We start from the raw sequence: 12,654 nt of genomic DNA on the forward strand, positions 1-12,654 counted from the left end.
TTTTATTGCGTGCCGCCCACTGCTGTCGCTTAGTTTAGTCAGCCAGCTAGCTGGATGCAACATTTTGGCCCTAGACCTAACCTAGATGAAAAAAGGTGGTCAAAACTGACTGCAAATGACTGGGAATAAATGTTATTAAGGTTAATAATACTGTAGGAACAAAAACAGGCCCAAATTATGTGGTTCTACCTGTTTTTATAATTTTTTTAAAAAAGATCCAAAACCAAAACCAAAACACGCAAGGGTGGTTTTGCAAAACTAGATCCAGATCCAAAACACAAAGGAGATACAGATCCAAAACTGAAAACAAAACCAAAACACGGGGGTCGGCGCACATCCCTAACATATATCCCAACCAAACTCTTTCTGTTGGTCTGTGCGGTCATAGCCTCACAGACTTAGGGCCTCTTTCAGATATGTACGTTAACACATTCGCCACTGCGATCTCTATACAGATCGCAGTTGCTAAAATATGCTAATGCATTCCAGAGCTTAGCCGAGCATCGGGACGCCTACTGCTGCCTTCTCATATCCTTCCAATGACGTACAACAGCGTAAACATTGGGACCATCAAGACACATCAGCCAGTCACGCAGCGTGTAAGTCAAGTCTGACTAGCTGCACACATTGCAGCTCTCCTGACACGCAGAGGGGTCTCATGCTGCAAAGGAGATCACAATGGCTAACTTATGCATGTCCATGAGACGGTAGTGAAACGGTCAGACACGCCTGCTTGTATCTAACAACCCCCCACCATTACCACCCCCAAACACTGACTACCTGTCACTCACTTTGCAAGTGGTTCCTATGTACGGGAGTAATCACAATGCAATCGCTGCGCGTGCGCAGTGGAGCTTTTGCGCATGCACATTTGCATATCGGCTTTGTGTAAATCTCTGGATCAGGCCCATAATACAGCAGAGATAGGGGGAGGGGCAGAGGGACCTCTTTAGCAACCACATTGGCACAAAAATTCCTCTCTGTAGCCCTGGCAGTCTGTATTGTTCAAATATAAGGAATAGTTGAAACTATCTGAGCAAATCCAATGGGGGTTTATGTGAGAGGTCACAGCCTGCAAACAACTAGGTTCATTACCTAGTTAGTATAACATCGATATCGTGTAGGGGATGCTCTCTGCGCTTACCTATCTGGGGGTGGGTTGTGGGTGGAAAAGGAGCGAGGTGGGGGGACTGGTGAATAGATAACCAAAATGCGGCAGTAATATGGCGTTGGCCACAATAAAAAGGATTTATTCCACAATAATTAAATCAGCAATGCTTGTGCTGGACGAATATTCACTGATATATGAAACAAATTATGCATAAAAGTGCATCAACTATAATCACAACGGGCAAGTTTTATACAATTAATTTCATATAATAAATATGCTTGGCAGAGACTTGCATATAATTTCCAATATATATATATATATATATATATATATATATCAGTGGCGTATCTATAATGGGTGCAGTGTGTGCATGGCCCCGCACCGCACACACTGCACCCATATTTTTTTAAACTTACCTGTCCGAGGTGCCACGTCGGGTGTCAGCGCTGCTCAGAGCACTGGAAAAATGGCTGCCGCGGCATTTTCCGGTGTTCTGCGCATTGCGCAGTAGACTCCGGGCACACTCTAGTGCCCGGAGTCTACTAATGCTCCGGTGGCTGGCCAGCCGCGTCAGTCGGCTGCCAGCCACCGGGGAGAGAAGAGGGGATCCCGCACGGGGAGTACACACGGGCCCCCTCCTCTCTTAAGACGCCCCCAATATATATATATATATATATATATAATCATATGCATACTTGACTACACTCTTCGAGTGGCCAGGAGGCTCCCAAAGAAAGAGGGCAAGTCTGCTGCACCCCACTGTAGCTGCCCGCACTCCCCGCCAGCAGCATGCAACCCATTGCAGACGCTCACTTAGAGTGCACAAGTCGGCGGTCCGGGGGGGCAGATGATGCGATTTGTGCTGAATCGCATAATCGTAGCCCTCCCCCCCACTATACAGTGCCTGTGATCTTGCCACTATATAGCAGGGGGTGGGGCCATGATGACGCAATTCAGCGCAAATCGTGTCATCTATGATGCAGCCACTTCACTCCGAACACATTGCAGGGCGGGCTCCTCTCGGAGCCCCTGTCCCTGCGGGTGCACTTCGTTACATCCCGGCACAACTGTGATCATGGGCACTAATATCGCGCCAGATCGCATAACAAATGCCACTATTAATAAATGGGCTCCCTACAGTTGTAAAAGACTTAGGACAGAAATATGGAGCACACATATACAGCATGCAATATACAGCAATGTTCTACAGTACAGATACTGTATCGTATACGTCTGATTTACAGCTCAGCTCAGCTGTACTTGACTAAATATGCTCATACAGAGGCTAATTCAGCTGCTGTTTCAATCACCATGTGGCCAATTCTATCATATTTGGCCATAAACCTACTGTCTGTGATCAAATGTGAAAGACTTCTTCATTTTGGCCAAAGGATTGGATCCAGGCCCTGATTCAGAGCCGGACGCTCTGACAGAGTGCTTGCTCTGAATCAGGGCCGTCCCTCCTACTTTTTGGAACGGCATCCTGGCTGCTCGCATAGCTGTGGGCGGCCAAGCGGCCCATCGGGCTTGCGTCGAGACCCTGTGGTAGGGTCTCGCTGCCGCAAGCCCTGGAGTGCTTTTGGCTCTGTCAGAGCCCAAAGCACTCCCACTGACATCACTAGTGATGTCAGTGGGGCCGGCCTCAGACGGTAGGCGTTCCCGTGGGAACGCCTCCGTCTGGGCAACCACGCCCCCGGCACGCCCACCAAAGGGGGCGTGCTGTCAATCACCATCGACAGCACGCCCCCTTTGGTGCGAGACCCATAACGACGGCTTGGCCGTCGTTATTCGGGTCTCGCGCATGTGCACGACGGAGCCGCCTCCGTCGTGCGCATGTGCACTTTTGCAACATCGACCCGCTTTTGTGCGCTCAGCGCTCACCATTTCCACAGTTGAGCAATGATGTAATACACTGCCTTCTAGTCCCATACACACTTTGATTTGCAGCCAAATAAGTCTTAAAAGCCTAAGGGTGCCTATCCACTAGACGATTTAAAACGAGCAATTGAACGATATCGATATTGTTCGATAATTGTCCGATAATCGTTTTAAATTCTTTTGAAAATCGTTTGCAGATTGTTTAAAAAATTGGTCTTTTTGACATCCATCATTGTGCAAACATGCTGGTCAACCTGACGATAACAGTACACCACAAATTGCAGAATTGCAGCGTGTAGTATGGCTACGCATTGTGATATGATTTAACCACATCATCTTGTATCTTAGGGAAAATAAACTGAATATAAGTACACAATATACATGCCTTTCTGTTATTGGCACATTAAAACATTCTTTCACTCCTCATCAGAACTCAAAGAACCTATTAGAATTTCTACACCATCTACCACGCACGGCGGCAAATATAATAATGTGACAGCCCTAAAATATTTGTATTACAGACTTTCATGACAGTTTGACTGAAACAGCAATAGTAGCCAGTGACTGCACTGTACTAGTCAGTGTCATTACCAGGCAGCCTGGCAAGAACATGATACCCAATTTAAAATAATAAAGATCAAATGCTGTCAGCTCCTATCTGGTTTTCTCCAGTTAAAATGTCTTTACTGACCGTCTTACAGCAGGCCATTTCTACAGGCATAATATACTGGATTATGGGGGATACGTGTTGTATAATACAATTCTGTATTTGGCAATGTTACATTTCATTTTGTGTGGCTGCATAGGGGTGCTTACTGTGCACCAGTGGTACCTTCTGTGAAACCTGCAGGCACTGCAACTGGAGTGACTCAGAGCCTAGGTATAATATATCTCTGTTGTCAGTGTAAGCACCAGTCCTCGTCCATTCATAAACTTGTCATTGTGTACGGACAATCCTGTTTACTATAGATGAATGATCAGTGACAGTAGGTTAAACAGAACATGCCACAAGGGCAAAATAAGGAACCGTGTATATTCACCCTTAGATCAGTTAAGAAATGAGGAAAGCTGTAATACATTTCTGGGTTGAATGAGAAGTATGTTCTAAGCTTGTAGAACTGTACATCCAGGTCATTATTAACAAATAGCATTTATTTACCAATGGAAGAGATGGGAGAGAAAGCTTCATATAACTGATTAAGGAAAAATAATAAAGACAGACAGACAGACAGACAGACAGTCAGTCAGTCAGTCAGTAAAGGCAGCTAACTAAACTTTAGAAGTGTCATTGAAAAAATATATGTACAGCCGTAGTCAAAAATTTTGAGAATGACACAAGTATTGGTTTTCACTAAGTTTGCTGCTTCAGTGTTTTTAGACCTTTTTGTCAGATGTTACTATGGTATACTGATGTAATATTACAAGCATTTCATATGTGTCAGAGGCTTTTAATGACAATTACATTAAGTTTATGCAAAAAGTCAATATTTGCAGTGTTGACCTTTCTTTTTCAAGACCTCTGCAATTCGCCCTGGCATGCTGTCAATCAACTTCTAGGCCACATACTGACTGACGGCCGCCCATTCTTCCCTAATCAATGCTTGGAGTTTGTCAGAATTTGTGGGTTTTTGTTAATCCTCCCACTTCTTGAGTATTGACCACAAGTTCTCAATGGGATTAAGGTCTGGGGAGTTTCCTGGCCATGGACTCAAAATTTCGATGTTTTGTTCCCCGAGCCACTTAGTTATCACTTTTTGCCTTATGGCAAGGTGCTCCATCATGCTGGAAAAGGCATTGTTCCTCACCAAACTGTTATTAGATGGTTGAGAGAAGTTGCTCTTGGAGAATGTTTTGGTACCATTCTTTATTCATAGCTGTGTTCTTAGGCAAAACTGTGAGTGATCCCAATTCCTTTGGCTGAGAAGTAACCACACACAGGATACTTTACTGTAGGCTAATTGTGAAATCAACTGTGAAGCTGATAGGTGTTTTCTTGACTGATCATATGCACAGTTGCGTCACTAGGGGGGTGCGGGCCACACCGAGTGACACCAACAGCTACTCAACTATTTTGGTGTCATCCCCTTGAATGATGTCACCAAACAGCAGTGATAGCATGCATCATCCACACTGTACCCAGAGAAGCTGGGGGTTGCCCAGCACCTCCCGGAGCACTGGGCAAGCCCCTAGCATAATTAGATTTGGGGGTGTGATGTGTGGTCATGCCCCCAAAACATCATACAACTGGGGACTTTGTGAGCATGAGGCCACGTCTTCTTTGAGTGCGTACGCCTTTGGCGCATGCAAATAGAGCATATACGAGGGAGTCAGGCAGAATAGGTATAATGGGTGTCACCAACCCCAGGGACGCCACTGATCATATGGGGCGAATTCAAAATTTTCTTCCGCTACTTTCACTCATACTGTACGTGTTACGGAATAATATATCTGGTGTAGTATGGAGGGTTTATTAATTGATTACAACTGAATAGCGAATGCACTTCTGTCTGTCAAAACAAATATCAATGAACTATGCCTGTGCTTATGGCCTGGTTGTGTGTATGTAGATCTGAGTGCATGCACGACTGACGTAAATCTGGCACACATGGCACTGATGCAGGGCTGGGTGCGTCTTGCGTGCCTCAGTCAGTATATGGGCATAAATACACTCTTTTTACATGCAGCTTCTTACAGTTCTGTATGCGTTCAGCATCAGTCCCATAATGTATATTTATAGGTTAGTGAATCACCGATTGTTGGACTAAGTTTATTTTTCTGCAAACTTGGGCAAAGTTTTCCATCATACCAAAGTGAGCAGCCCAGCAGCAGTGACAGGCAGCTCTGCATAGACATCATGATAGTGTCACTGGAAGCTCAGGCTCCACCCCCTCGTCCCAAAGCTGAACCCTCCCAGCAGATAGCAATTAGGCAAGTAGCCCCAACCTGTCCTCCATAACATAAATCACTGCCTGTGACCAACCATCCCTTCCCCCACTGGTGCTACATAACAAAGGATCAGTGTCTCTGAGGTGGGGGGAGACACCCTGCTGTACTGCCCCCACCAGGTGGTGCCGCTAAGCATTTGCCTTACATGCCTAGTGGGAATCTGCCACTGCATCATACCCAAATCATTTATAGACTTAAATAAACTTTTCTCTATCTGGAAGTGCATTAAGTTACTCCTCTATGTGTAATGCATTAATGAGAGAGATTTCCTCTGATCACAGATGACATTTTCAAGATGAGAACATAAATAAAGAACATGGTCACAAAAAGCGTAATGATGATGGTATATTATTAGATACAGTATGTGAACAACAGTTTGTATATAGTAACATGGAACAGAACTAGGCTGTAACTACTCTATATCCTAAGTACAAATTCAGTGTTGGTCGGTACAGGGGTGGATAACGGTTGGACATGTCAAATTCATTATGGTCTGGAACCAAAAATCATTACACTAAATTATATTCACTGGTCTCCAAGGAAACAACATGGTGAAAAAGAAAATAAATATAAAATGGTATTTATCTACCAATAAAATAAAAATCTGTATAAAATTGTATTTACTTTATTACATGCTTAGCCTCGGAGACAAATGGGCTTCAGAAAGAACATTAATATGTTCTTAAACTCAACACAATACTGCAGAAAGAAGCCAGCAGTCATATTGCCTACATCACCATCATCATCAGGTCAACTCATCCAGAAAACAAGTCTCCAGCATTCCAGATGGCAATTTAATGCCTATATATTATTTTGTGCCACTTTGTGTTATTTAGTGATATGAAACATGGTCTTATTGATATACAGTGTTTCATGTTCAAGGAAGCATTGAAATGATTTCCTATAAGAATTATCTGCATTACAGTTGGTCATCCTGAAACAAAATGCTTCCCTAAAATCTAACTACAGCTGTATAGATTGCTTGTGTCTTAGGGGAAAGCGCTGTCTGTTCTATCACTATGGAAGGTTTAAGTCTCAATGGAGAAATAACACTGGAAGGGAAAATGTTATTTTTGTTTGCAGCGATGCCTGATGTTACTTTAATTACCTGTCGGGGGACTTGTCATTAGTCGTGTTCGTATTGTGTCTGCAGCTCTGATGATGAGTCTGGAAATTCCAAATTTGTGGTTACAGTTCCAATGTTGTCTCCTGTGACAAATCTAGTACAGATCCGTCCTCCCAACATGACCCATTGCATGCGTAGAATAATGCTCTGCTCCTTTTTCATCCAACTGATTTTCCAATTGGAATATTATGTCCTGAATTAATAAATAGTTATTAAACGTACCCCTAATAGGTGATACTACAGTATTTCACCAATGTTCAGTTATTCTACTTCATTATTTCCTCTTTTTTTAACTAAGAAAGGGACAGTAGCTTTTGAATTTTGGGATAAGACTTATACAACTTTATACCTCTAACCCCATGTCCCAATTATACTATTATTGTTGCATATAATAATAATAATAATAATAATAATAATATCATACATATACTTATTTCATGATTTAATCTTCTGTAATCCTTTTTTACTCATCAATACGATTATCAATATTGATTTGTCTTGAGAAATAGATATTAGCTTGCTGTTACTTGTCATATACTAACTCCATTTATTGAATATTCTATTACTTATTTTTCTATACAGTAAATAAATGACAATTTGTGCCTTGAAGTAGTTAATCCTCCTTTATACTGACAACCTCTTCATGATGCCTTTTCTATTTTCCTGGGAAAGGGGTTTTAATTATCCACTATATACATACTATCTGGGTGGAGGTGAATAAGATGCTAATGGTAATGCAAATGATTACTGTTAATAATAATAATAATTCATAACTGCTGTATTAGATTATTAGGGGCTAATGCAAGTTACGCGTGCTGGGCTACTTTAAGTCACGTCACTATGGACCTGTTACTATAAAATAGAGCCATAACAGGGCACAATTACGTCCTGTGCTGGCCACGCCCCTGAGCGCACATGATGCAATTATGTTGCGCAGATAGGGACATGACCGGCTGTTCCCGTAAGTGCAGCGCTGATCGGGCATCCTCTGTATGCCCGATCGGCTGCATTTACTGTACAGGACCCACAGATCGGCACCGGGTGCCCATAGCTAGTTATAGCCCTGCTATACAATGCAGATACTCTAAGAAGCATATTTCTATGCAACCTTCCTAATATATTGCATGTATCCACGTGAATATTATTTAATTTTGCTCATCGGGTTTTCTGGATTTATATCTGATGTTATTTACTTACCTTTTCTTCTTTGTAGGTGACACTGTGGTATATATATGTATATTTACACACATATATATATTATCTACTAATATGTGCATTATTTCATGTGTTACTATCCACCTTTCATGTAGTTGGAATACCCAATGCTCGCATATTGTACTTTGAGCCTTGATTTCTAGGCAGTCTTCATATGTATCTCATGACCTCTACAGTATTATCAGCTGTTGCTTTCTAAACTCAGAATTCTGCTATCTGATATATCTTCCGCCCTCCTAAAACACACATACTTACTATATATTGTATACTTTGTATCTGCTGAAATCCTTTTACTATGTAAAGGCAAGGATTGGAGACACATTTACTTATTATTCGGTAATTTTCTCATGCTATCTGGGTATTTTACAATATTGAGGCCGTCACAAATGGTTAACACACTCAGCTGTTTTGATGCGGTTTGCACAATAATGTGACTGAGTGTACTTTGCACAATTTTCTTCCACCTATTGGCACATTTATTAACAATTTATTGCCGACTAGGAACTTTTTGTCTTGTAAGTCTTATGTGTTGTAGTGTATAATGGTCATTATTTTAATATGATTAAAATTAAAGGTTAATTTTTAATTAAATCTACTTTTTCACACAATTACCGTATTTACCAATTGAGTGCCCCCAACAAAGAGTCTTCTTTTCTCCTGCCAAAGTATCTGTATCTACTGACTCAGGGGAGCACCACCAACTCATAACTATTGTTTCTCACAACTTGTGTACAACTATATCTGTAAGTTGGTTTCCATAATTTGTACTCTACAGTCCCATCTATAATAGGGACCATGTATTATATCTGATTTTATCCTGTGCGGGCCCCAAATAGATTGCATTCTCTTCACATCAGCTTGTACTCTGTCAGTCCCTAGATAAAGGGGCACATTTTATAAAGTGTCTCTTTATGTGCACGGTCAGCTTACATCACATGCCGTTTTCAGAGCAATGCTGCAAAATTAACTATTCTGCTGTTTGACAGCCTATGACTATTCTTCCATGTTGGCACTTGTAGAACGAGAGCCTGCATGCACATGAGCACTTGTACATTCAGTACAAAAGTGTCTACTACAAGCATAGCCCCCTAATAAATAAAAGACTAGTGCTTTGATTTTTAATAAATATCTATTGCCCTTATCCCTTATAAATATGTAATATAAAATACCCTCATAAGTTCATAAATACAGTATATATCTCCATAATTTCATAAATATATAATGGCCCGATAATTCCATAAATATGTAATGAGCCCATATCATTATGTACCCATAATTTCATGAATATATAATGCACCCATAATTTCATGAATATGTAATGTGCCCTTAATTTCATAAATATGTAATGTACCCATAAGTTCAATGCATTGGGATACTCAACATTGGGCTGGTGTTCTCTAGGGGACCGGCCCCAATGATGAATAGTCTCGCAAGTTAGTTAATGGACAGGAGGGGACTTTAAAAAAATATATATATATTCATTTAATTTTAATGCTTTCTGAGAAGTGAGATAGTTCAAACAATGTATGGGTTATATTTTTATCATTAAGCAGCAGTGTGCCATGCAGTTTTACATATCACAGCTTAATGCATAGTGCAGTATCTATGCTATACATTCATAAAAGTCAGGATTGCAGTTTTGGATCTCAAAAATTTGCAATTTGAACTGTAGGGACCCCTCCATCTTTAAGATTGGTAGGCACAGATATAGACAGGGCAGTATGAGTACTGTCTACTTCTACTGCACCTATTGCACCTATCCTACTTCGTGCTGTTGCTGCCCAACTCTACTGACTCTCCCTTGCATTTTTGGACTCTATTCTGATAATGCTTTTTCTATTTGGTGCTGCGTGTTTTGGACTAATATGTGATTACTTCAAGTCTTAGTGTCAGGTCACAAGGGTTTAGTTGTCCTGGGTCAGGAACCTAAGGGTCAGCTTTAGTATTAGGAGAATGTACAAAGCTAGGTGGCTTGATGAAGCTCCTCATTATGCAGTTTAGTAATAGTAGGGGCATATTTATAATGGGTGCAGGGTGTGCGGTGCACACGGGCCCTGGGTCCAGAGGGGGCCAGCACCGCACATTCTGCACCCATTTATACTTACCTCTCCGATGTCCCACGGAGTAGGGCTACAGAAGACGCCTGGAAAATGGCTGCCGCTGCCATCTTCCCGGCATTTTGCGCATACGCAGTAGGAACTCACTGGGAAAATGGCTGTGCCGGGAGTCTACCGCTGCTGTCAGTTCGCTAATGGCAGCCAGGGAGAAAGGAGGGGCCCGGACGGGGAGTGAACACGGGGCCCCTCCTCTCTCAATACGCCCCTGAGTAGTAGTGTAAGCAAGGGGCAGAATGTGGAGCAGGCTGGTGAGCCGCCGTGCAGCCTGAAATATTAAGGCAAGCTGGAACTGGACTAATTGAGGTACGAGATGGAAAGCGCAGACTGCATCAGGCTGAAAGAGGCAACAGGCACTAGGGCACCAGGAGACCTGTAGATGAGTTTTAGCAAATATAATACACAGCTGAGACAGGTAAGAGATATATTTGGATCTTGTGCCCAGCCTGAAGTAGATGGTACGATCTGCTGAAGTTTGACAGTATTAAGGTGGGTACATACCTGAAAGATATATCTGCAGATCGAGTGATCTGCAGATATATCTTTAGATGATGGTCGTACACACTGAACGGCCATCATCTATCCGGCAGCCGCGGGTTCTGCTGGCTGGGAGGCGGGGCGGGGGCGAGGCCGCCCCCCTCCTCGCAGCTGCCACTGTGTGTGTACAGACAGTCTGCAGACCGCCCGTACACACTCGACGATGCACAGCCAATGCAATATGCACAGCCAATGCAAACGCAGTTCACAGACATATCGTCTGTACACACTGGCCGACGGCCAGCAGATACAGTGCATCCGGAAAGTATTCACAGCGCTTCACTTTTTCCACATTTTGTTATGTTACAGACTATGGGCCTGATTCAAACCCGCTCGTGAGTGCACAGCGCTCGCAAGCGGGTCGATGGCCTTGCAGTGCGTATGCGTGGCGTGCCCATTTTGTAGGCGGGTCGGGGGGGTGGCTGAACAAACGGAGGTGCTCCTGAAGGAACGCCTGCCGTTTGCTGGTGGCCCTACTGACTTTCACTGGGGCTTGCAGTGGACGAGACCCTACCACAAGGCTCTCATCGCAAGCCCGATGGGCGCAATAATCGCGACCATCGCCAGGCCACCCGCTAAAGCTGTGGGTGGTCACCCACAGCTTAACGAGCAATCTGGAGGCCTAACGCGCTTCCCTGTATCCTATAGCTTCGTCAGAGGCTAAAAGATTTTAGCCTCTGACGAAGCTGCAGGATACAGGGAAACACGTTAGTCACCAGTCACCCTGTGCACCCATCACTCGGTTTTGGATTGCAGCACACCTAGATATTCCAGCTCCATCTTCAAGTGGACCGATTTGTCCGATTAACCCTTCTATAGGACACAGGATATACAGGAACCCTTCCCACAGGATCGCACCAAGCTGCATATATTATCCGGGACTACAAGGGAGACCACCTGTGAGTCGGGTCACAACACGTTTTGGACACCATTCATGGCCCCAACCACCTGCAGGTTAGGTTGCAACAACACTGCTATCTGTGTGCTCTCCATGCTCATCTAATTTACATCCTTCACCGAGGTCTATGTGTACCTTTTATCTTTTGGACTCAATAACTCGAACTCCATAACAATTGGATTACCCTTCATATTTTATTATTTTTCATTTACAATACCATTTTTTCTACACTGTACCATTTATGAATTTCATCATGATCTCTGTATCATGAGACATATATCATTTTATGTTCATTTATTATTAAAAGTATATGTACTATCATCTGCCACTGCATTTTTTAATGTATTTTACCATACATATTTGATTGTATATATATTGTTTGTATCAATTGGTATTATATTATCTACTATTCCAACATATTTTTACATATTCAACTATATGCGGATTGCGCCAACTTTTTCTATTATATTTTCCTTGTATATATCAGGTGACTTCTGATTCTCGTTGGCAGCATTCACATATAGTATACATCCATATTCACTGTTTCCGTGACACAACTCATTTGGACAGACAGCGCAGTCCCAATCTTTTATATCATATTCATAGGCTGTGTATATAGGGCCTTATTCAACTACGGACAATTGCAAAGCTGCTCGGAAGCAGCTTTGCAATTCCGTCTGTGCAGATATGGTAAGCGTGCTGCATTACGTATCCACGCTGCGTTGTCCAACGCAGCATCGGATACTCTGCGGAACATCAGCCGGCTAAGGTGACCCACGGCGTCACGCAGCCGGCCACCGCAGATGAGAGGAAGAAGCCAGGAAATCTC

This window comes from Taudactylus pleione, unplaced genomic scaffold, assembly GCF_031769625.1.
Source record: "Taudactylus pleione unplaced genomic scaffold, aTauple2 ptg000043l, whole genome shotgun sequence".
In the NCBI taxonomy this organism is placed as follows: Eukaryota; Metazoa; Chordata; class Amphibia; order Anura; family Myobatrachidae; genus Taudactylus; species Taudactylus pleione.